Here is a 25000-nt window from a genome sequence, read left to right as displayed (position 1 = left end):
TGTAAGAGTATATTGATTTATGTAATATTCACAGGACAATTTTTTTCAGATAGCCAACTGTACCGGTAAACTATAGAAATTCAAATAACTAAAGATAATTTCTGTTTTCGAAAATGGAAACTATATTGTTACAAAAAAGAATGGTCATTTGCTGAGCTAATCAACTCAGTATTTTCATAAAAAAAATTGCAATTTACAATTATTTTTTATGACAATTTAAAATTCAAACGTTCAAAATAGGAAAATGTTTCTCAATTTTTTTCTATTTTCTTTTTATTATTCTAAGCCTCCTCACATGATTTGATAATCCATCCACCCATATGTTCAATCTTATATTAATCCACCTATCTCCCCATCCATCCATCCATATGTTCAACTTTACATCAATCCACCTATCTACCCATCCATCCATCCATCCATCCATCCATATGTTCAACTTTACATCAATCCTCCTATCTACCCATCCATTCATCCACCCATATGTTCAACCTTACATCAATCCACCTATCTATCCATCCATCCATCCATCCATATGTTCAACTTTACATCAATCCAACTAATTATCCATCCATCCATCCATCCATCCATCCACATGTTCAACTTTACATCAGTCCAACTAATTATCCATTCATTCATCCATCCATCCATCCATCCATCCATCCATCCATATGTTCAACTTTACATCAATCCTTCTATCTATCCATCCATTCATCCAACCATCCATCCATCCATCCATCCATATGTTCGACTTTACATCAGTCCACCTATCTATCCATCCATTCATCCATCCACCCATCCATATGTTCAACTTTACATCAATCCACCTATCTATCCATCCATTCATCCGTTCATCCATCCATCCATATGTTCTACTTTACATCAGTCCTCCTATCTATCCATCCATCCATCCATATGTTCAGCTTTACATCAATCCTTTTATCTATCCATCCATTCATCCATACATACATACATCCACCTATTAATCTTGCCATCCACCCATCATCCATCCACCTACCTACCCATCATCTATCCACCCATCCACCTATCATCCATCCATGCATACATCCACCTATTAATCTTGCCACCCACCCATCATCCATCCACCTACCTACCCATCATCCATCCATCCATTTACCTATCATCCATCCATCCACCCATCCACCTATAGGAACAAGAGATCCGTCCCCCTCTCCATCCACCCTAAATCCACCACGCAATCCCAAACCCTCTATTAATCCACCCACGGTTCAACTCTCTACCCAAGTTTACGGTATTCTGACCCCCCATCCACTCCATATCTCCCCACCCCATCCACTCCCACCCCTCCACCCCCATCCACACCCCCACCTTTCCCCCCACCCACAAACTCATTAGTCACCGTCCTCTCCACCTTCTCCTCCACTTCCTCCACCTCTTCCACCTCCTCCATCGACGTCTTCCATCCTTCTGTCTTTCCAATTCCACTTCCAGTATTCTCTGTTGATTCACTAGTCCATTTGTCAATGTCTTCACCCTCCCTACTCCACCTTCTCCACCTCTTCCACCTTCTCCACCATCTCCACATTTTCACCAACTCTCTCACTGTTATCCAGTGATCCACATCTGGTAATCCACCATCTTTTCTTCTTCCTTCCACTTAATTTCCTGCTGTGATCCACCATGATCTCGTTTATCCACTAATTAAACTATCGTCACTTCTCTTCCAATCCACCTTTCCACTGCGGTCTTCATCCACATCGTCCATCTTCCGCAATCTTCCATTTGTGTTTTTTCTCTTGTGTCTTTGTCTCACGTGGTCGTCGTCGTCGTCATCATCATCATCGTCATCACCATCATCACCATCAACATAATCATCATCATCATCATCATCATCATCATCATCATCATTATCATCATCATCATCATCACCACCACCACCATCACCATTAATTCCACCATCGAGCGGGTTAGAACGCCACTACTTACGGCGGAGTTCAAGGTGACGGCAGTTCGAACACTGCCGCAAGCGAGTTGGACCAAGGGCATGGGTCATCAAATTCCGCGCTACAAAGTCTTCTGTAAGGGGTATCATCCTAGCCTCTTGATAGGGGGTAGTCCGCGACATTAAACCGAATAATTAAACTGAATTGTTATATTATCATTATCATTTACTATATGAAGAACAAAGGGATTTTCTTCATTCCATGCCCTTCAGCAATTCCAGGATTTGTCTGAACTATTATACTCTTCAGCCTTTCCCAAGACCCTCACTCCCCTTTGTAATTACTTTGCTCTGAACTTTCAAGTTGAACATTGCTCTTTGTTTTACTCTTATTCCTCCTAAGAGACGCTAAGAGATCTTTTACCTGTGACAGTACATACTATGGAGAAAGAAACGCATTGGGGTATTGCCGAAGATACCTTAGGGAACGTGGAGCGGATGTCGGGCACCACCGGAACATTTCTTGTCTTCGTCCTATGGAATGGATATTCACTAGAATTAGTACAGAGGAGAATGACCGAAATGATACATGAGCTTAGAAACTTACGGTGGTATTCTTAAAAAAAAAAATCTTTCCTTATATAAATCTTATACAAATCCTTGAAAGGGAAAGACTTTTTTAAGAATACCACCGTAAGAATCTTACGGTGGTATTCTTAAAAAAATCTTTCCTTGTATAAATCTTTCCTTATATAAATCTTATACAAATCCTTGGAAGGGAAAGATTTTTTTAAGAATACCACCGTTACTTTACTAGGCAGGCTTAGACACCATAACTTACACTTTCAGTAAAGACGTACAGTTCGGAGTGATCTAATAAAGGTATTCAAGTGAATTAAGGGCTTTAAAAAGGGTAATACAGACAAGATCATCATATTAAGACAGCGGGGTACGACTCGTAATAATGGGTTTAAATTGGACAAAATTAGGTTTAACAAGGAAATTGTTAAGATCTGGTTTACAATTACGTGGTTAACAAGTGGAATAGAGTTAGTAACCAAGTAGAGAGCGCTGAAAATATCGTCTGTTTTAAGAAAAAGATTAGATAACTATGGATGAGGATGATAGGTGGCAATGGACATGGAACTGCCTAATGTAGGCCTTATGGTCTCTTGCAGTCTCCTCCATTCTTATGTTCTTATGTTCTTATGTTCTTAAGTACAATGGGTAATGATATATGAAGGATAATTATATAATTATCGAAGCGAGAACGAGGTACTAAATGGGAGCCAGTCACAACATCAGATCGACGTATTGAAGATCTTCTTTAATACCCACCAAAGAAAAACATAACCCAAACAACGGGTGATATTAAACGGACGAAATAATTCATAAATGATATTTTTTTCTTTTTAAATCTCTCTTTCATCCCTTTCATGTTTTTAAATGGATTTTCATACTAAAGGTTGCGGCACACTAAGCATATCTCGATAGCATGCTACTTGCTTTTGCTACCTCGTTTGAGTAGAAACGACTTCAGTTACAATATTCTAGACTTCCGTAAGAACATCTTAACAATGTGTCTAAAGTTCGTATTTTAGGTTTAATTTCTATTAATTCAAAATTCAGCTTCTAACTATATGACGCAAGAGTAATTTGACATTTTGAAATTCGAAAAACAAGAGCTCCTAACCAAAGTCGTTTCTACTCAAACGAAATAGCAATAGCAAGTAGCATGCTAGCGAGAAATACCTAGTATGCCGCCACCTTAACTGTATACCCTTGTGGCCTAACGACCCGTTGTTCAATAGGAATAGGTTTTCCAACACTGAATGCCTTTTTGAAGCTCGCGCGACGTTTCCATGGTAACAGCGTTGTTACCATCGAAGTCGGAAATAGATTTGATTGGTAGGATTCCAATTGAACCGTGATTTTATGTCGAGTTCAAACCACATTCCCACGGTGCTTCCTTGTTCATTTATCATTTATAAGTTAGTTTATTCAGTTATTTATCTATTCATTTACAAATTATTTATACGTTTATCTATTTAGTATTTACATATTTACCTATTTATTTATCTATTTATTTATCTATTTATCTATCTCCCTGTTTGTAATTATCTATTCATCTATTTAATAATTTATACATTTATCTACTTATCTAATTGCTTAAATACTTATATCAGTCTTTGATATATATATATATATATATATATATATATATATATATATATATATACATTCATTTGTTTTATAATTGTTGGCCTATATATTCATTCATCCCCATATCATCTTATCTATTCATCTAAATTTTTTGTGGCTAATCTTTATCATTTGTTACTAATATTATTGTTTTCTCTGGACAAGAATTGAACTGACCGACCAGCCTGGGCTGTCAATCCCCTACTCTAAGCCCACAAATTCCCCTAAGTTAACCCCTCCTAACCCCCCAACCCCAGCCCCCATTCCCCCCCGGCGGAGATCTCCACTTGTAACTTTGCCCCGAAGTTCACAATGACTTGGGCTTAATCCCTCCAGAGTTGAAGGGTTCCCGCCCCAACTGAATAAAGCCCACTGCTGGATGAGATATTTAAGGAGGAAATAGACAAGACTTGGTTTACCAACACAGTTGTCAACAAATGGAATAGATTTACGGTGGTATTCTTAAAAAAAAAAATCCTTATATAAATCTTGGAAGGGAAAGATTTATATAAGGAAAAAAATTTAATAATACCACCGTAAGGATCTTATTGTGGTATTCTTAGAAAAAAATATTTCCTTATATAAAACGCATTTAAATCCTTGGAAGAGAAAGGTTTATATAAGGATTTTGTTTAAGAATAGCACCGTAAGAATATTACGATGGTATTCTTAAGAAAAAATATTTCCTTATATAAATCTTTCCCTTCCAAGGATTTATATAAGATTTATATAAGAAAATAATTTTTTTAAGAATACCATCGTTAGTAACCATGTAGTGAGTTCTGAAACTATTGGTTGTTTTAAAGAGACTATTATATCAATTTATGGATAGGAATGAAAGATGGTAAGGGACATGGAACTGCCTAGTGTAGTTCTTATGGTCCCTTGCAGTCTACTCCATTCTTATGTTCTTATAAATATAAACACAAGTCCAGCAAGGTACTACTCCACCGTTCTGTCCACCAGAATTAATCCACCCTCATAACTCTCTGAATTCCACTTCTCCTCTTTATTTCTTCTCTCTTCTATCCTCTCTTTTTATCTCTCACACCTCTCCCTCTCTCCCTCACCTCCTTCTTCATTCTTTATTTTTCTCTCTTTTTCTCTTTTTCACTCTTTTTTTTCTGGTTCTTGTCTTCCTCTTTCCTTTTCTTGAGTTCTCCCTCACAACTCTCTTCTCCTCTCTTTCCATTCCTTTCTCTCTTTTTTCTATTCTCTCCCATTGTCCCTCTTTCTTTTCCTCTCTTTTTCGGATTTCTTCCTATCTCGTTCTTCTTCATATCTTTTACTCTCTTTCATATCTTCCTATTTCGCTCTTTCTTTTCCTCTCTTTTTTTAATTTCTTCCTCTCCTTCTTTATCTTTACTCTCTTTAATAACTCCTTCACGCCTTCTTCCCTTTTAACTCCTCTCCTTCCTCAACCCACACCTCAACCTCCTCCTCCTCCTCCTCCTCCTCCTCCTCCTCCTCCTCCTCCTCCTCCTCAGAATCCGCTTCCATTCGTACTCCATTACTCCAACTTTATATTCGCCTCCACCTGTACCTCCATTCTCACTCCACCTCCACCACCACCACCACCTCCACCCTACCACTTTCACTACCACCAGTACTACCACTTCCACCACCATCACCACCACCATCACCACCATCACCACCACCACCACCAGTCAATCTCCTCCACCCACGCCGAGGGGTACCCAGGTCTATCAAAATCTGCATATCTATCTCCATCTCCAACCAGAGCTCTACACTGACTGCGCCCCTACTTCACCCTCATCCACCTTCCCCTCCACCTCTCCCTCCCCCTCCACTCCCCCTCCACCCCTCCACCTCCCCCACCCCCCTCCATATGCCCCCACCTCCACCTCCCCACCACCTCCCCCTCCACCTCGCCCCTCCACCTCCCCCACCCCCCTCCACATGCCCCACCTCCACCTCCCCACCACCTCCCCCTCCACCTCCCCACCACCTCCCCACCACCTCCCCCTCCACCTCCCCCTTCCACCTACCCCCTCCGCCTTGCCCCTCCCCCTCCACCCTCTCATGGCCATATTTCACTTTCAAACTCCATATCAGCTCACTCCACAACCTCCTCCTCCTCCTCCTTCTCATCCTCATCCTTTCCCGATCTTCACAGTTCGAGATTCAATTGCATTCCCTCCTCCTCCTCCTCCTCCTCTTCCTCCTCTCCCTCATTCTTCCCCTTCCCTCCTCTTTCCTCGTCACCTTTCTATTACCTAATTTTTCCTCCTCCTCCTCCTCCTCTTCTTCTTCCCCCTTCCCCTCCCTCCTCTCCATCCCATCTCTTCTCACCCCTCTCTGCTCTCCTTCTCTTTTCTATTCTCTTTACTCATCTCCTCTCTTCTCTCTTTTACTCCCCTCCCCATCTCTTCTCATCCTCTCTCCCTTTTCCTCTCATCTCTCCTCTCTTCTCCTCTCTGTCTCCTATCTTCTCTCTTTTCCTTTCTATATCCTCTCCTCCCCAACACACCATCTCCTCTTCCCTCCTTTCTTCCCTCTTCTCTCCTCTCCTCTCTTCTCCCCTCTCCTCTCTTCTCCCCTCTTTTCCTCTCTATATCCTCTCCCATCCTCTTTCTCTCTTTTCCAGTTTCTTTTTTCCCATCTCCTCTCCTCCCCTCCCCTCCCTTCTCCTCCCTTCTCTCTTTTCCTCTCTTTTCCTTTCTATTGCCTCTCCTCCCCATCTCTTTTCTTCCCCTCCCTTCCCTTCTCCTCTCCTCTCTCCCCTCCATTTCCCCTCCGGTCCCCTTCTCCTCCATCTCCCCTCAAGAGGCCACTTACCTCCTCAAACTTCTGCTCCCTCCAAGCCTCCTCCAGAAACTCATCTCTCCTCTTTTCACTCTTTTATTCGCTCTTTTCTTTCCTTCTCATTTGTTTCTCCTCGTCGTGTGATTTTCTTCCATCACCCCTCTCTCTCTCTCTCTCTCTCTCTCTCTCTCTCTCTCTCTCTCTCTCTCTCTCTCTCTCTCTCTCTCTCTCTCTCTCTCTCTCTCTCTCTCTCTCTCGCTCTCTCTCGCTCTCTCTCTCGCTCTCTCTCTCGCTCTCTCTCTCTCTCTCTCTCTCTCTCTCTCTCTCTCTCTCTCTCTCTCTCTCTCTCTCTCTCTCTCTCTCTCTCTCTCTCTCTCTCTCTCTCTCTCTCTCTCTCTCTCTCTCTCTCTCTCAGCTTGCGGCCTTGCATGACAATTTCCTCAACATTTGCATGAGGGACGTCATTGCCATATAGGTCAGAGGAGAGAGAGAGAGAGAGAGAGAGAGAGAGAGAGAGAGAGAAAGATGCTCTGAGGCCAGCGATGACGTCAGCGATGACGTCACTAATGAGACAAATACCTGGTACCTGTGCTATCTTTAGGGGACTCTCAGCAATTCGAGGAATGACCGGCACTGTCCGTCTGTCCGTCTGTCTGTCTGTCCGTCTGTCTTCAGGATCACCAAGCTGCTGATCATACCACCAAGGGCATTAGGTTATGGTGATGGTTAATCAGGGTAATTAAAGCAGTGTTTCATACAAAATAAAAAAGTAGAAAAAACTATTAAAAAATGTGGCCAAAATACAATTTGTACAGGGTGGCCCAAAAGTAAATAAGGGGTTTTAATTGTTGAAAACTACCTTATTGTTACAAATATATGTGTGGAAGGTTAATACAATATAGAGGAAGTAATAGAAATTTGTTTACACTATTTTTAGTCCTTTATCGATCAGTACGTATGCATTACGTAAAATGAAAATATCTTTTAATTACCTCACTGATTTCTGGACCAACCTGTATAAATGAGAATGAATATTTATTTCCATTTTTAAATCTCGTCACATAAAGAAAGAAAAATCCAAAAACGATATTTGAGTACGCTACTTTTGAGGGTTTTTTTTCAACACTTTCCAAAAATGGCACCCCACCCATCCCCTCCCCCTTTTCACAGATTTCGAATCCTGAATAGCATTTCTCTAAAAAATATGGGATGCTGCTGGTGTCATCAGGTACATCTCTCCATTCCCAAGTTGGGGTCCTTCTCAGGGTTCATTTACAGCGCTAATAGGCTGTAAAATGTCTTTCAAGGTATTTTGACTTCTGCAGGATATTTGTACTTTTTTGAGAATTTTTTACTTCTTCAGGAGATTTTGACTTCTTTAGGATATTTTCACTTCTTCAGGAATTTTTTACTTCGGGAAAATTTTGAGTTTCTCAGGACATTTTAACTTCTTCATTACGGGGTCTCGTAAGTCATGTTCCACCTGATATCGACTTCATGTAACTTGGTGGGTAGGGGGAGTCAAGATCCCAACCTGAAGGAGACCCAAATCAACCAATAGGGATCCCCTTCAGGCTGAAGTCGGTCCTTTCAGGCGCATGAAATGGCTTGTCTCCTGAACTGGAGAAAAGTGCGTCGCCCCGTTGACGAAGGATTTTTTTTTTTTTTTTTTCGGAAGATGCGAATTGAAGGAACGCATCCACTCGGAATGTTGCTCTTGCTGATGCATTGATCGATTTCAGACCCAAAGAAGAAATACAACCTCGACGTTAAGTTATCTAAAAAAAATTAGAATGAGAGTGAGAGCGAGTGGAAGTGTGACTAAGAGTGTGTGAGAAAGAGAACTATGGACGGATAGATAATAAAAAATGACATCGACACTCTGAGCAGAGAAACATTTTATTGCTCTCCAAGATCCCCGAGAAGGTATGGAGACGTTACTACTATCTCAAAAGCCGCTACGTATGAGCTGAAGACTGTGAGACACTGCGGAGAAGGAATAATTAAAGAGAGCATATCTGTTTCAAAGATTTGTCTCAAGGTACCCTGTGCAGACGCTGATTCATGGAAAGCCACCTAGGAAAGGAGCAACGTGATTCAGTTGTTGTCTCAAAGATACCCGAAGAGAAATTGTTACATTATCCCGAAGACCCCTGCTGACGGCCGAATTCCAGGGGACGATCTGGAAGAGAAACACTGAGAGCCACGACGAAAGCCACTTAGAAAAGGAGCAACGTGATTCAGTTGTTGTCTCAAAGATACCCGAAGAGAAATTGTTACATTATCCCGAAGACCCCTGCTGACGGCCGAATTCCAGGAGACGATCTGGAAGAGAAACACTGAGAGCCACGACTGTTATCTCAACGACATCCGAAGAGGAATTGAGGAAGTTATCTTTCTTTTAAGACTGGCGCAGGAGATCTTGGAGACAATTAGCGTTCTTATCTGACGTAGGCCTGAAGGAAAACTATCCATTTCCGAAGACAGAAGAAAGAAGCCTACCCTCGTCTCTTCTGCTATTGCCGCTCGCGGGAAAATTTTGAGAAGAAACCCGAGGGAAAATTTCGAGAAGAGAGTAACGTCATTTTGGAAAGAAGGAGTCTGAGAGCCCCAAGGCGGTTGGAGAAGGGATCTTGGGGGATCTGGGGAGATCTTGGGGGACCTGGGGGAGAGGGGGATCTGAGGGAGAGGGGGAGTAGAGAGGGGGGGAGTACAAATTGGGAAGTACACATGAAGTTTGAGAACCTCTCGGCAGTTGGAGAAGGGATCTGGGAAGGAAAGTGGGAGGAGAGAGAGGGGAAGTACAGATGGGACTCATGTTTTTGGAAGTTTTAGATCTCACAGTTGCGGCATATGGCGACAAACATGACGAATGACTTCTTGTGAATGAAATAACAAAAAATTATTTGTGACCAAAATTTAACTTGCTTTGCTCTTCCAGTAATCTGCAACTTAAGGCCCGTTCGAGGGCAACGAGTTAAAGAGAGTACTTCTCGAAAGACAGCCTCGAGGGAGAGATAGGCCGTTGCAGTTCAGTCTATGGTCCACTGCAGGACCGGCATATCCCCTAAGAGACCATGCAGTCTCTGTACCTAACCATGGTGCCTTAGTTTGGTTTGGTTAGGTTGTATTGTATGTTTGGTGAGAAAGTCATGTGAATTTTTGGTATGTTGGAATCGCTGTGATTGTGGATGAAGTCTGTTAATTATCAGTGTAATCATCTTGACAATACTGTTTAGGTACAAGCAATGTGACACTGATCTATGCACCTCTGATGGCCTCTGCTGTGGAGAGTGGTTGGAAAGGAGCGAGAGCTACGTAAAAAAAGGCAATAAAAAAAAAAGAGGTAACTTGGAGGAAGTGGCTGAGACTTCGAGAAAGAAGAGACAATTTCGATCACTTCGCAGAGAGTTCGACGAAGGGTTTTTGCAAGACGTAGACGGTGACCCATAAACGGGGTCTGCGAGCCGAGAAAATAATTCAACTTCAGCGATATTTTCAAACTAAATGTAGCTTCTCCTTCGAGGGGGAGGAAAAAAGAGATTCTTTTCTACTGAGAAATGATGACTTCCAGGAGAAAACTGCGAGCTGGAGAGTGAATGGAAACTCGGGAGGCAAAGTCGTTCGTAGACGAAATCAAATTTGGTTTAGAGTTGTAGCAACTCAGAACGGAATAGAAGACATTCATACATCAAAAGAAAGGGAGAGAGAAGAGTGAAGAAGCAGGAAGTGGGAGAGGAGAGGAGATAATCAAGAGAAAAAGAGGGAAAGAAAGTAGTGGAGGAAGATAAATGGGGATAAGGAGCGTCTGTAAGATCACACAATCTCCATAACAATTCCAGAGTTTGGACGGGTGGGTGAGTTGGTTTGGGGAGTTGAAAATGGGAGTGGGGTGGGAGGACTCAGAGTAGGGTGAGGTGGGGTAGAGTGGGTGGGGGTGGTGGGGGAACTTGGAGAAAGAAGCGTGACACCTTTAATCTGGTCCAAGGAGATCAGCTGATTTGGCCTTTTTTGGGGTCTGTCATTGGACGTGGAAGGATTACAAAAGGGGCTCGTTTTCTTCTTGGCTTTTTAGTGCAGTTCAGATCCTCTCACCACCCCCTTTCTCTCTCTCTCTCTCTCTCTCTCTCTCTCTCTCTCTCTCTCTCTCTCTCTCTCTCTCTCTCTCTCTCTCTCTCTCTCTCTCTCTCTCTCTCTCTCTCTCTCTCTCTCTCTCTCTCTCTCTCTCTCTCTCTCTCCCTCTCTCGCTCTCTTATTTTCTCTCTTTCTGTGGTGTGTGTATATTATATATATATATATATATATATGTGTGTGTGTGTGTGTGTGTGTGTGTGTGTGTGTGTGTGTGTGATTCTCTTTTTATCTACTTTTTCATTCTCTTTTTTCTTTCCCTTTCTTTCAGTTTCTCCCTCCCTCTCTCCCTCCCTCTCTCCCTGCCTCTCCCTCCCTTCCTCTCCCTCCCTTCCTCTCCCTCTTCCTTACCATCTTACTCCCCTCCCTCCATCCTTAACCCTCCCTCCCTCCCTCCCTCTCTGCCTCCATGCCTCTCACTCTCTGCCTCTCCCTCTAATCTCTCTCCCTCTGCCTCTGTTCGGCGGACTTAGTACAACCCTTCCCCGAACCTGTTATGACTTCCAGCATTCCAGGAATCCGGTGGACGGCCACAGAAGTTGGGTTCTGGTACAGAATGCGGCTGGATAACTCTCGCCTCTTGACGGAACGACCGGAGAACACTAGAACACGCAAAGGGGCCGAAAGAAGAACACTTGACGATGTTGTTGTTGTTACCGTTGTTGTTGTTCTTTCTTCTTCTTCTTCTTCTTCTTCTTCTTCTTCTTCTTCTTCTTCTTCTTCTTCTTCTTCTTCTTCTTCTTCTTCTTCTTCTTCTTCTTCTTCTTCTTCTTCTTCTTCTTCTTCTTCTTCTTCTTCTTCTTCTTCCTCTTCTCCTCCTCCTCCTCCTCCTCCTCCTCCTCCTCCTCCTCCTCCTTCCCAGGGACTCTTGCCTTCCGCACGGTTGGCTAGGACTTCCTTCCATGCTGAGGCTTCGGGAGTGCTCCCATGACAAAGACGCCTCCACGTTGACCCCATTCCAATCACGTAGAGACTTCGACCCAAGTTGACCTCAGAACCATTAGATCCTCAAGGACACGGACCTTCCTTGACTGAAACAAACACACCACTGTGATGAAGCAGCTATCCTTCCGTACTGGGTGGTCCTTTCTCCTTCTATTCCATCTGCCGCCGTCTGGTCATTTTGTTTTTCATCGGCGGCATCGGAGGAACTGAAGATTCTTGGTGAAACCAGAAGCTCTCCTTGTCCTTTGTCTCTTCCAGAAGAGGAGAAATTCTTTGTTTTCCTGAGCCCCCCCCCTCCACCCCCCCCCCAAAAGGCCTTCCGGAGGGCCTTTGTTCTTCCCTACTCGCCTTCCTTGTTCCTTTATCCCTCCTTTTCCTCCACCCCCCTTCCTCCCCCCCTTCCTCCCCTCTCCTCCCCTTTCCTCCCCCCCTTCCTCCCCTCCTACAGCTCCCCACTTGTTCCAGTCGATATATCACTCTCTGGAAAGTATTTTTTTTTTTTTTAGGAAGTCCTTTTTTTGAGGGGGAAGGAAGCCAATTTTTTGGGGGGGAGGGGGGAGGGGGAGGCAAGGCCCTTCGAAAAAGAAAAATGGTTGAAGATGAAGTTTTCCTCGTTCAAATCCTCGCATGTCCTCTCCGACCTATCAGTGACGAGAGCCTTCCCTCTTTTTCGCTTTGCAGAAAGGGGGAGAGGGGTTCGGCTGAATAAAATCGTCTAGCGACAGTAAGTGGAAGGGGTTAAAGACTTTTGGAGAATATGTGGAAGGAGAGCTGCGTCAGTAAATGTGAAAATGAGCGTCTAAGCTGGATCATCATCGTCTAACCGTGTTTGCTCAAGGACACAAGAGAAGGAGGAGGAGGAGGAAGAGGAGGAGGAAAAGAGAGAAGAGGAAGGAAGAGGAAGAGAGGAAAGAAGAACAAAGGAGGGGGATGAGGGAGTGTGTGCTTACGAGGTAAAAAAAAAGTGAAAATTAAAAAATGTGGAGATGAAGATGAAGATGATGAAAGAATATGATGAGGAAGATGATGGAGGATAAGAGAATGATAATGGTGAATGTAAAGGTGGTAGTTTAGAGGGGGCGGTGGTGGTGGTGATGAGGAAGAGGAGGAGGTGGAGGAGGAGGAAGTGGATGAAGAGGAGGAAGCGGAGTGACGAAGTGAAATGTACAGAAGAAAGATAGGGAGAGAGGGGGAAGAGGGAACGGAGAGAGAGGGAGAGAGATAGAGAAAGGGAGAGATAGGGAGGGGAGGGAGGAAAGGAGAGAGAGAGAGAGGGAGGGAGAAAGAGAGAGAGAGAGAGAGAGAGAGAGAGAGAGAGAGAGAGAGAGAGAGAGAGAGAGAGAGAGAGAGAGAGAGAGAGAGAGAGAGAGAGAGAGAGAGAGAGAGAGAGAGAGAGAGAGAGAGAGAGAGAGAGAGAGAGAAGGATAAAGAGAAAGAAATATGAACTCACAAGGAAACAAAGGAAAGCAATAAATGAACGTAGGACGAGAGAGTGACAGGAGAAAGAGATCAAGAGGAGAGGAGACCTGAAATCCGAGCAAAAATAAACTGAAAAAAATGAAGAGAAATTAGATGATGAGAGAAAAATTAAGGAGGATAAAGGTTTGCCTTCTCTCCGAGGGGAGAAAAAGAGAAAAGATTTATCTCTCAGGGAGGGACGAATCAAGTCTGCTAATTGTAAAAACAAAATGATACAACCTAGAAGTAAAAAAAAAAAAAAAAAAAAAAAAAACTGAGGAAAGCGGTAAAAGGGGTTTAGAGATATATTTGTTCTATTTGATTATAATACAAGAGGTGTTCTACTTAAATGTGAACAAATAAGAACAATATTAACTAAAAGAAACGATGGTAAACAATTCTGGGAAGGTCTACGTGTAAACACATCTTAACCGTATCACCCTAGCACATGCTGTAACGTGTAACATAACACAAGCTCAACGTAGCACATCACGAACCAAACATTAAGATTCAAGCTATTGAAATAAACACCACATGAAGACGGAGCCTTTTTAGTACGACTTTTCGCTTGTTACATCTTTTTCAAGTACTTAAAAAAACATATATATCAAGCGAAACGTTGTAGTAATACACATGGTGTACACATGTACGCGTACACATGTACGTGTACGCATGGTGTTTATTTCGATAGACTTGTCGGCTACTAATACTTTCGTACAGTGAGACTCAAACGTGCTGACGGCCACTGACAAGAGTGGTTTTCATAAGAGTCACATAGACTGGAATCCTGGATTCTCTACACTGTAGAGAATCCAGGACTGGAATTATATTGACTGGAATTACGTGTGAACTGGCTTAGTCATTCATGGGGGGGGCGACCAATAGCACTTAAACAAATGAAGATATCCCTGATGTCAAACCAGGCAACGCGTCGGAGATTACAAAACGTTTCATTCGGCTGAGTAAAAAAGAACGGTTTTTTTCGTACGCTGAAATACGTTTGATTTGCGTGAAGAATTGGTACAATTCAAAGTCGAAACAAGACCAGGTTAGTTCACTTTGGGAAGAAAATTAACGATAGGAGGTCATGGGTCAGCTTGTGATTCGACTTACACACCCGCGCGTACACACTCATGACACACGTACTCATACACAAAATTATATATATATATATATATAATGTATATATATATATATATATATTTTGGAAGTAGGCCGTTAATAATGCATGCGTTGTTAAAGTCAACAGCTGAGATAGCATTATTCTGTTTATAGAATATCTTTTCTATGTTACGCACTAATGTGCGGTCGTCTGGATGCAGATTTCCGAGTAGGATACTGAAGTCCATGGTGTTTTCCTCTAGACGTCTTTCGGCTAATTAGAGCCGAAAGACGTCTAGAGGAAAACACCATGGACTTCAGTATCCTACTCGGAAATCTGCATCCAGACGACCGCACATTAGTGCGTAACATAGAAAAGATATATATATATATATATATATACATATATATATATATATATGTATATATATATATACATATATATATATATATATATATATATATATATACACATATATGGGTGCACTTACATGGAAACTGTTTACCTTAACAACCCTTTGATATTTTTTTCTTTTTCTTTTTTTGTCTCCAATCCACACCATTATTTCTAATTGTTCTCTCAATATTTGCATCATCTACAAACATGCTAGTGTCTATTTTTATACTTTCCATCATGACACTTACATATGAGGCGTCCAGAAACAGAGGGACATCCTCGCCACTTTTACTGAATCATGAAAAGCGCAAACCTCATATGTCTATATATCAGTGCTTAACTCGAAACTAGTAAAAGTGGCGCGGATGCCCCTCTGTTTCTAGACGCCTCGTATATAAAGATCATTTTAGGTGTCAGGACCGATCTACGTGGTACTCCGTTGTTTGTCGTTCTCCAACCTCTCGTTCTACACTACTGTTCTCATGTACTTGTCTTCGGGAATCATTTATCCACTTAAGAAGGAGATCAGTTAGAATTAGTCTACCAACGGAGTAGTTAACGAATGGAATAAACTTAGTAACTGAGAGCTGAAACAATTGGTCGTTTCAAGAGAAGATTAGATAACTTTATGGATAGGGATGGCAGGTAAAGGGACATGGAACTGCCTAGTGTAGGCAATACCTTCTTAAGCAATCTCCTCCATTATTATATGTTTTTATGTTCTATATTTAGAGTTCATTTTAAACTCCCCCACCAGTTAGCTCCAATTTTCAGAAGAATTTATTTTCAAAATTAATATTTTTTAAGGACGAAGACTTTATTAGAACAACGTTTCGCTTATTACAGTTTTATCAAGAACGATGTCAAGTACTTGATAAAGGTCTAACAAGCAAAACGTTGTAGTAATAAAAACTCTGTCTGCCAATTTCATACTAATTTATTACGACTTACTGCATCAAATGCTTTCTCCAGATCCGAATATACACATTCCACCCAACCTTGCAATGCATTAACCGCTCTTGAGTGCAAACTTTGCTTTGTTAAGTTTGTACTCAAGAGTGATTAATACATTGGAGATTACTGGAGGGATGGGGGAATGTGGGTTTAGGGAGTTCTTATGTGTGAATGATATTTTGATGCAGTCCGAAGGGATTTCTCCCCGTCTTCGCTTTTTCTGCATGAGGGGACGGAGAAGGGGGGGTTGCCGATAAAGTGAATCGGCCTTGCTGTGGATGTACTCCGTCTTGCTGCATTGCGTTTGACCCTGGGCATTGGCCGATGCAGGGATGACCCCTCATCCATGAGGAGCTGAGATGGGACGGGTGGAAAAGATGGTGGAGGGGAGTGGAATGGGTGGGAATAGGTACGTGCCTCTGACTAAGCTACCCCCCTTATATGAGGGAAAAAGCTCTTGATATATAGATAAATACATAGAATACAAACTTGGGCTAGGACGGTGCCCCTTACAGAAGATATTATAGCGTGGATTTTGATAAACTATAACCTTGGTCCAACTCGCCGCCGGTAGGATTCGAACTGCGTCTCCTCGATCTTTGTCACAAGTAGCGACGTTCTAACCCGCTCAGGCAATGAGCAACATGAAATAATTGTTGTTGCTGTTATTATCATTACTATTATTATTATTGTTGTTGTTGTTGATATATATATATATATATATATATATATATATATATATATATACTCGTATGTAATGTGTGTGTGTGTGTGCGCGCGCGCGCGTAATCTCAGCCATGGAAGGAAGTTAACCATCCATCTCGTACACCTAGCCCTGCTTGCCCTAACCCAAATGGTACTAAACCCCGTTAAACTTGTTAATTACCGCATAGGTCTTTCCTAATGAGCTCCGTAGAGGACACATTAGGTCAGCCGAGGTCAGAATAGCCTCTCGCGGGGTCCAGTGAGGAGTTTCTTGCCATTCACTTAGACTCCTTATGGACTTAGTTTGTTTACCAGCAAGATTCGCGTGCTTAGATAGCCTCGCGCTTGCTTGCTTAGAATACGTCTGTTTAGCCTCGCACGGGGCGTGGGGGTGGGGGCGACAAGCCTAGCGGAAATCCTGCTGGACTCTACTTTAGCTTAGGTGGCTGTGACGAGGCTAGACTAGCCTCGCGACGGTCTCCGTCAAGTCGTTCCAACCAAGAGAATCTTTACCTTTGTATTGCTGTCCCGATATAAAAAGGTGGACAAAGAAGGAGTGTGTCCATGTGTTGTATTTCCTTGTCGGTAACCAGCGTTTCTATCCTTGAGGACAATATCGTGCCAAAAGAGACGTCTTAGAGGTGGTAAAAGCGAGAGAGGAGGAGGAGGATAGCAGAAAGGAGGGTCGATAGATATTAAAAGTGAACAACATTCTTTTTTGAATGGAAGTAAGTCTTCAGTCATAAGATAATGTGCCATGATACAATAGATATTTGTTGACAATATTTCAGGTCTTTTCAGTAATTCTGATCACCTTTGGCTGATGTCAAAGATCCTGGAGACAGATACATGAGCTTTAGTTCAGCTGAAAGTACAAAAGTCATGGTTCAGTAATAAAAATACACACACACACACACACACACACACACACACACACACACACATATATATATATATATATATATATATATATATATATACATTGTGTGTGTGTGTGTGTGTGTGTGTGTGTGTGTGTGTGTGTGTGTGTGTGTGTGTGTGTGTGTGTGTGTGTGTGTACCAAAAGATCTTTTCCCCTTACAAAGTGATAGGATGTCTGAATCAGTGTATACACCTACCCTACACCCATCCCACACCCATTCGTCACCCCGCCCATCTTAGCACCTCGTGGACGTAAGGTCAGCCCTTATTCCCGCCACACTCTTGTCCCTAATTGTATATATATATGTATATATATATATATATATATATATATATATTATATATATATATGTAATATAATATATATTATATATATATATGTATATATATATATATAATATATATATATATTATGTATATATATTATATATATATGTATATATATATATATATATTATATATATATATATATTATATATATATATATATATATATATATATAATGCTGTGACGTTATTATGGCGAAGGGGTGACTTTAGATTTGCTCAAACCCGAGAGCGTGGTGTCGTGCACTTAACTGAATAAAACCGCTCGATATTTTCCAGAATAAAATGAGAAAAGTACGTCACTGCAGAGGAAGGGTTGAAATAAGTCATAAATTTGATCAGAGTCTGTCGTTGTCGGATTATTGTCTGAAGAAACTTTTGCAATAAAACGAGTTGTAATGAGTTCCAATGATAAAGCGAGAAGGCGACAACAACAAACACATAATCTATCAAAAACAACTGAACAATCCAACTGCAACTGGCAAAGCCATCATCATCAACATTAACATCAATAACGGCATAAGCCAACAACAGCCACAACTGGATAAGCCATCAACAACAACCGCATAAGCCATCAGCATAATCAATGTCAATAACCATAACAACAACAAAAACAACCGCACAAGCCATCAATAACAACAACCTCACAAGCCATCAACTACAACAACCGTATAAGCCATCAACAACAGCCACAACAACTGAATCATTTTCATAAGCATCATCATCATCATCATCATCATCATCATCATTATCAAGAGCAACAATAACCGCGTAAGACATCATCATCATCAACAACAATAACAAAAACAGGTGGATAATCCATCGCCCTCGGGTATTTACGAACCGCCTACGTACATTCCCCGGCCTACACCTACGACCTGTTCGGCAGGTCACACCAACGCTCAAGCAGATGTTCTTTCGATACTCAGGCTTTGCGTGATGTACAGTTGGCGAGACATATCCTTCCACTTTTGATGATGGTTCGGAGGCTAAGACGGTGCCCCTCACAGAGGACTTTGTATCACGGAATTTAATGAACCATGCCCTTGGTCCAACTCGCTGGTGGTAGGGTTCCAACTGCCGGCACCTCGACCTCCGCCGCAAGTAGGGACGCTCTAACCCGTATAGAACTGACAGAGGGCGTCCGTCAGTGACGGTATTCTTGGTGATGTAAGTAAGCGGGAGGGTCCGTAGTCGTTGATGACTCCGTGACATTTTCTGTGCGTCTTTGATACCAACACTGCACAACACAAGAATGTTGAGGAACTTGGGTCTTCCAGCGTACGTCGTATGCCTGGGCCCCACCCCAAAGGAATGCACATAGGTGCAGTACACAAGCTCGTATACACATATCATGAATACACACACATACACATACACATACACGCATAATTACACACACACATAAAACACATGTACACACACACACTCATACATAGACGTATAGTCACACACACATACGCATACACACACACACACACACACACACAAACACACACGCATAATTACACACATACATAAAACGCATGTACACACACACACACCTACACCTACACGCATAATCACACATGCACGCATAATCACACACACACACGCACGGACAAACACACGAACACACACACACACACACACACACACACACACACACACACACACACACACACACACACACACACACACACACACACACACGCCTACAGATATAGCATAGCAGACAAATGGAACACTAACACATTGAGAAAGTTGGTAAACGACATGAACCAATCAAAGAAAATGAAAAGATAATAAATAAAATATTTAATAGAGAATTTGGAAAGGATGGGTATTGATAAATGCGGTAAAAGAAATTAGAATGTACAAGTATTGGGAGCCTAGTAGGAGGAGGAGGAGGAGATGGTCTGGGCAGAAGAAAATGTGAAAAATTACAAAACAAAACAAAAATGTAGAGGAGAGGGAGATGGAAAGACGAAGAGTGAGGACTGAACGAAGAGAAGTGGGAATGGGAACAAGTAAGGGGGAAGGTGAGAGTGGGGGGGGAGGGGGGAGGGAGACGGAGAGGGTGGGAGGGAGGAGGAGAGGGATGGTTTTGCTTAAAGGCGATGGTTGGTTTCGTCTCCAACCCAAACACTCAGACATATACATTGCAAGTATGTATATTGTATCTTAAAAATGTGTTCTAATGAAATAATATATATAATTTGATCTTCTGATATATAATGAATTTAAGTTTTGCATACTCTGTACCTTGGGTACGAATATTATATTTGTAATACTTGAATGTGAAGTGTATATATTTAATGATTTGATACTATATGTGCATGTGAACATGTACAGTATTGTGTATCCATGAGTATGTATAAACGAGTGTATATGTACGTACTGATATGTGTATATAAGTATATATATATATATATATATATATATATATAATATGTGTAGACGGATATGAATGGGAATATGTACACATGTATATTTGTATGCATATGTATATGTATATCTGTATTTTTGGGTATGTGTACATGAGCATATGTATGTACATGAATATCTATATGTATGTACATGTACGTGTATATGAATATCCATGTATGTGTATATGTTATATGTAATGTGTAGTGTATATAGGTACGTTCGTAAATACACGTATGTATAATGTATATCTCCTCTCTTTCCAGGTATGGCAGTTTTCCAAGTAATTAAAGCTCACCAACCTACTCGTTCATCAGTAAAGAATCTTTCAGTCCTCTTATCACATACAGAGGAGGTACGGGACCAGTTCCCTGTCCTTTTGACACAAACGAGCAACACATGATGTAAAACTAAAGAAATTACAACAGAATCGGTATGTAATGGAAGATGTTTGATGTTTATTCGTATGAATATTTTTCTTCACTCTTTGTCCCCTGCCCATATATATATATATATATATATATATATATATATATATATATATATATTGTGTGTTGTGTGTGTGTGTGTGTGTGTGTGTGTGTGTGTGTGTGTGTGTGTGTGTGTGTGTGTGTGTGTGTGTGTGTGTGTGTGTGTGTGTGTGTGTGTGTGTGTGTGTGTGGGCGTGTGGGTGTGCGTGCGTGCATGTTTGAAGATCAGGGCTAATTATGAATCCACTATCTTCTTAATGATTTTCTCAATCTTTCGAACGAATTGTTCATAACTCGAAGAGAGGTTAAACACAAGTGCTTCCGAGATCCATGAGATTATTCGAAAGAAGAACCTTACCAAAATACAAACTTTCGGAAGACTCATACGGCCATATTCAGGTTTTATGTAAACATTTCTCCTATTTCTGTTTTAATGCTCACTCATTATCTTCATACATATATACATATATACGTACACACACACACACATACATACATACATACATACATACATACATACATAGTTTTCAACATCGACAAACTTTACCTCGCTCTATATTGATACCACCCGAAGAGTCCACATTTTGTTTCCATACAAAAGCACTGCCTCCGCTATACTCTCTTCTATAACTACCTAAGAATGAAATATTTCTATCCATATTTTCTTGTTCGGAGTATTTGATATCTATGTTTTTATTAACTTCTAATACGAGACTCAAGAATTGCTGGCCAGTTTCGACGCTTGATGTCCTAAGAACTGTGAAAGATATGAATATAAGAACATAAGAAGGGAGGAGACTGCAAGAGACCATAAGGCCTATATTAGGCAGTTCCATCTCTATTACGACTTATCAACCAATATTTTCAGTACTCGCTATATGATTACTGAGTCTGTTCCATTCTTTAACCGCCAATTCTTGCCTATTTCCTTCTTAAACTTATCTTTGTCCAATTTAAATCCATTACTACGAGTCTTATGTCCCACCGCACTGCTGGAATCAAAGGCAATGCAGTGAGGCATAGCTCTTTCAAAGCAAGGTAGAACGGCGTCATTATAACTGTCACATAACAGAAGTACAGGAAAACTGTATATTTCGACTACTATCTGTAGTCCTCTTCAGCAGATAGTAGCCGAAATATACAGTTTTCCTGTACTTCTGATATTATTTCTCCGATCGTGGGTTTACAAATGTGTTATAACATTACAGTTTCCCAAATGTCACATAGTTTAGAATGATATTAGTTGTTTGTCTGTCAGGACGCCTTTCTTTGTCTCACTAATATTTCTAGTTACAAACTGATGGAGAAATCATTTCTGAGGATAATAGCCATCTTTATTCCTCGTGATGATTACAAGCGCTCTCATTTCGGGGTTGATTTCTGAAAGCTATTACAAGATCTCCATCAGGCAAGACCTGCTTTAGGTCTTATATAATTTTATTTATTTTATTTTCGTTACAAATTCCTTTCATTTATTTATCTATTCGTTTACTTGTTCCGGAAATATAAAAAAATTAATGTCATTAAATTCGCAGGTCTCTGAAAATAAGCGCTTCAGAACATCCAATGATCATTTTCTGTCAAAATGGATGTGGCAGTTGCGCATGCAACTAATGCATATTCCCCTTTTTTTTTCATTTCCTTTTTCACTGGCGAATTCTTCTCTGGGGGGAGGGGGGGGGAAAGACGAATCTTTTCGAATGAATACGTCCATCGAATGACGTCACATGTCCGTGGAAGGGGGTGGGGAACGGACGGACATGTGATCACTCGGACATATCACTTGCGACCCGTCAAGGGAGTGACAGATGACATGAGCCTAATTGGAGAGCGGATGAAATTGCAGATAGGGCGGATGCGATGCAAGAACGGGAAATGGATGACAAAAAAAAAATTAACCAGGGAGGTGGTGAAGGAAGGCACAGTTACCCCTGGGAACGTCACCCTGGCCCTGTGTGTTTGTGGAGCCAGGGCAAGCGGTAATCACACATGCACACACATGTGTACACACACACACACACACACACACACACACACACACACACACACACACACACACACACACACACACACGTACGCACGCACACACGCACGCACACACACACGCACACACGCGCGCACTTTACGCAAGCACACGCATGCATGCATTCTTGCATACATATTTGAGGCTAGGTATGATAAATTGGAGAGTAGAAGACTGAACACAAATTGCGTTGCTCTTCATCCTTTATAATACAATTAGGTAAACACACACACACACACATACACACATACACACACACACACAGACACACACACACACACACACACACACACACACACACACACACACACACACACACACACACACACACACACACACATATATATATATATACATATATATATATATATATATATACATACATATATATATATATATATATATATATATATATATGTATATATATATATATATATATATATATATATATATATATATGAGCTCTGACCTCTCAGCCTGGAAGGTAATAGCTGTCGATCACGAGTCCAACACATGATCCAAGACCATGGGGAATAACACACACACACACACACACATATATACCGTATATAAATACAGTATACTGTATATATGTATATACATACATATATATACATATATATACATATATATACATATATACATATATATACATACATATATATATATATATACATATATATATATATATATATACATATATATATATATATACATATATATAAACATATATTACATATATATAATATATATACATATATATATAATATATATATATATGTATACATATATATATATATACATATATATATATATATATATATATATATATATATATATATATATATATATACACGTGTAATTATCCATTTTTCTGAGCATGGATCCACTATAGGCCCAAAGATATCCTGCCATTGATTACTCTTGCCTGAATAAAATCATCTGTCGGCAGCAGGAGGTCTCCTCCGACATCGAAAGGTTTAAGGTAACCTGCTGGAACCGGTCGATGCCGGGAATCCGGGACACCGGAATAATAGATAAATAAATATCAGAGTTCAGGAATTCCTCGTGTTTACACACAAGCAACCCGCGTAGGCGTCTCCTCTTTTGCACTGGCTGCCCCTAGCCTGCGCCTATCCTGTGCATACACTTAACCCCTTTCCCTGACCATGGGGGTGTACCTCTCCTTCTACACTAGCTGCCACTAGCCTATACCCATCCTATCCTTATATTGAACCTCTATCCGTCACTGCTTGGGCACCTCTCCTTTACCCATAGCTTCTCATAGGCAATGTTTATTTAGTCCATATATGTCGCACCCACCACGATGGTTAAGGGGGGAGGAATATACGCCTTTCGAAATGTCTGTGTTTATAGATGCATAGATTCATATTCACACACACACACACACACACACACACACACACACACACACACACACACACACACACACACACACACACACACACGACTCCTGGCACAGTGGTTAGAGTTCCTAGCTGCCACTACGTCGGCCCGGGTTCGAATCCCGCCCAGGTCTGAAATAATTTCAGTATCGCTGCGCTGCGGGTCGTTACTCCAACTCTCGTGGGCGGGTAGTTGGGTGTGTGTGCGTGTAAGGTCACAGCATTACCCATAGATCGGTCATACAAGCTCTGAGCTCTCATCCGGGAGGTTAATAACTGTCGATCACGAGTCCAACACGTGATCTAAGACCATGGTGAATCACACACACACACACGACTTGTGGCGCAGTGGTAGAGTTCCTAGCTGCCACTACGGCAGTCCGGGTTCGAGTGCAGCCCAGGGCTGAAATAATTTCAATATCACTGCACTGCGGGTTGTTACTCCAACTCTCGTGGGCGGGAAGTTGGGTGTGTGTGGGCGTGTAAGGTCACAGCATTACCAATAGATCGGTCATATACGAGCTCTGAGCTCTCTTCCGGGAGGGAAGTAGCTGTTGATCACGAGTCCAACACGTGGTCCAAGACCTTGGGGAATCATACCCACACACACACTCAAAACTATCACCACCAGCGCCCTTAACACTGCAGCACCACAACCGTGGCTACCACCAGTTAACACCAAATCCGTCAAAAGTCGAGTCCATATGGAACGTGACAATGTGTTGACTGAGCGTTGGAGGAAGGAGGCCGGCAGGTGGGGAGGAAGAGGAGGAGGAGGAGGAGGAGGAGGACGATGAAAGGAGGTGAAGAGGAGAGAGAGGTAAAGAGTGAAGGGGCTTTCTACGGTCACAGAATAAAGAAATGGGAT

At 41.6% G+C, this 25000-nt stretch overlaps 1 protein-coding gene across 6 annotated transcripts in view; it reads left to right on the top strand.

Annotated features, from left to right (window-relative positions):
- Positions 1-25000, top strand: part of Shab (potassium voltage-gated channel shaker cognate b) — a 578013-nt gene that overhangs the window by 226674 nt on the left and 326339 nt on the right. Inside the window, exon 2 of one of the 6 annotated variants that reach the window (XM_076210480.1) lies at positions 20500-20666. The exons of the other annotated variants lie outside the window; for them this stretch is intronic. The gene's annotated coding sequence lies outside the window, so the exon portion shown is untranslated. The remainder of the gene's footprint in view (positions 1-20499; positions 20667-25000) is intronic. 6 annotated transcript variants of the gene reach the window in all.

Source organism: Oratosquilla oratoria, chromosome 27, assembly GCF_046742065.1.
Source record: "Oratosquilla oratoria isolate Oo_2021 chromosome 27, ASM4674206v1, whole genome shotgun sequence".
Lineage (NCBI taxonomy): Eukaryota > Metazoa > Arthropoda > Malacostraca > Stomatopoda > Squillidae > Oratosquilla > Oratosquilla oratoria.
Note: the sequence above shows the minus strand (reverse complement) of the source record. Positions and strands in the feature narration are given on the sequence as shown.